General features: G+C 48.2%; 1 non-coding gene across 1 annotated transcript; it reads right to left on the reverse strand.

The window, feature by feature from the left end:
• Window positions 1-1,802: 1,802 nt before the first annotated feature.
• On the reverse strand, window positions 1,803-1,940 carry LOC119932694. Its single transcript, XR_005452434.1, has one exon. It is a non-coding gene; the product is annotated as a small nucleolar RNA SNORA7 (small nucleolar RNA).
• Between the last annotated feature and the right edge of the window lie 222 nt (window positions 1,941-2,162).

The following is a 2,162-nucleotide window of genomic DNA, read 5'->3' on the forward strand; positions in this document are numbered from 1 at the left end:
TATTTCCCGACTTTGGGAGCGCTCCGGCCTGTCAAAGACCGGGATCTGATCCTTCGGAGGGAGGCAGGGGAAGCAGAAGCAGCTGGCTCCCCACCCTGATATTTCCCCCACCTTCCCGGTCATCCCATTCTCTCCGCCACCTCATCCCTGAGCCACTTATTTGCCACTGATTTATTTGCCCACATTTTTTTTTCTGCTCCTACCTCACTTAACGGTCGTATATTCATCAATTTATGTCAGTTGCGAAGCTCCCGGAGAGCTGGGATTACGTCTTTGACTTCCGAATGCCTGGCACGTTGCTCAGTACAGCACTCACCCATCTGCACATCGCAAATGCTTAGTCCAGTGCTCCACGCACTGTAGATGCTCAATATGGAGCTCTGGACACCATGGTCCACTATGGTTGTACATATTTATTACTCTATTTATTTATTTATTTATTTATTTTACTTGTACATTTCTATCCTATTTATTTTATTTTGTTGGTATGTTTGGTTCTGTTCTCTGTCTCCCCCTTTTAGACTGTGAGCCCACTGTTGGGTAGGGACTGTCTCTATGTGTTGCCAATTTGTACTTCCCAAGCGCTTAGTACAGTGCTCTGCACATAGTAAGCGCTCAATAAATACGATTGATTGATTGATTGATGGTCCATGCTCTGCATACACTTAGCGTTCAGCACAGTGCTCTGCGCACAGCTGTTGCTCCGTATAGTGCTCTGGACACAGCCATTGCTTGGAAAGCAGTGTTGTAGGTGATGACGATGACGACGAGTCCGTGTTGCTCAGTTGGGGATATTTTCCTTAATAACTTTGGAATATCCAGGCCGCCAGCCGAACCAAAGTGCCCCCGGTTCTTTTCCAGTTGGGACCATCTCCTGATCAACCCCATAGCTGAAATCCAAATAGGAGGGAGAGCAGGTACTGAATCTGTTCCATTTTACAGATGAAGAAACTGAGGCCGAGAGAAGTCAAGGGACACGCCCGTGGTCACTCAGCAGGCAAGCGGGGAGGACCCAAGTCTCCCGATTCCAGTCCCCGGCACTTTACAATAGCCTACCCTGCTTCCCACTCTCCTGTCAAACTCTTTCATCTCCCATTTCTCCATCAACATGTCCCACAACTTCATTTTAGTAATAATAATCATCATCATCATCACCATAACTGTGGTATTTGAGAAGCAGCGTGGCTCGGTGGAAAGAGCCCGGGCTTTGGAGTCAGAGGTCATGGGTTCAAATCCCGGCTCTGCCAATTGTCAGCTGTGTGACTTTGGGCAAGTCACTTCACTTCTCTGGGCCTCAGTGACCTCATCTGTAAAATGGGGGATTAAGACTGTGAGCCCCCCGTGGGACAACCTGATTGCCTTGTAACCTCCTCAGCGCTTAGAACAGTGCTTTGCACATAGTAAGTGCTTAATAAATGCCATATATATATATACATATATATAAATTTATATATTGATAAATATATATATATTTGTAAAGCCCTTACTACATGCCAGGAACTGGATTAATCTCTGGGGTAAATAGAAGATAATCAGGCTGGATGCTGTCCCTCTCGCACAGATGGTTCTTGTGTTGTTTTGTCTTACACCGTCCAGTCGTTTCCAACCCATAGCGACACCACGGACAAATCTCTCCCAGAACGCCCCACTCTCCATCTGCAGCCATTCCGGTAGTGGATCCATTCAGTTTTCTCGGTAAAAATTGGGAAGCGGTTTTACCACTGCCGCCTTCCGCGCAGTAAACACGAGTCTCGCCCTCAACTCCTTCCCACGCCACTGCTGCCCAGCACGGGGGAGTTTTGACTTGTAGCAGATGGCCTGCCACTCGCTAGCCACTGCCCAAGCTAGGAATGGAACGGGTAGGCCTCTGCTTGACTCTCCCTCCCATAGCGGAGACTGGTAGAGGACTGGAAACTCTTCAGGTGCCACCCTGAGAGGGGACTAACGGCTCATAGCCTTAAAATCCCTATTTTACAGACTGAGGCACAGAGATGTCAAGTGATTTGCCCGATATTTGTGATTTGTGAGGAGTACATAAAGCCGTCACCAAAACCTGCCGGTCTCAGCTCCGCAACATTGCCAAGATCCGCCCTTTCCTCTCCATCCAAACTGCTACCCTGATCATTCAAGCTCTCATCCTATCCCGTCTGGACTACTGCACC

The sequence above is a fragment of the Tachyglossus aculeatus genome, chromosome 9 (genome assembly GCF_015852505.1).
Source record: "Tachyglossus aculeatus isolate mTacAcu1 chromosome 9, mTacAcu1.pri, whole genome shotgun sequence".
NCBI lineage: Eukaryota > Metazoa > Chordata > Mammalia > Monotremata > Tachyglossidae > Tachyglossus > Tachyglossus aculeatus.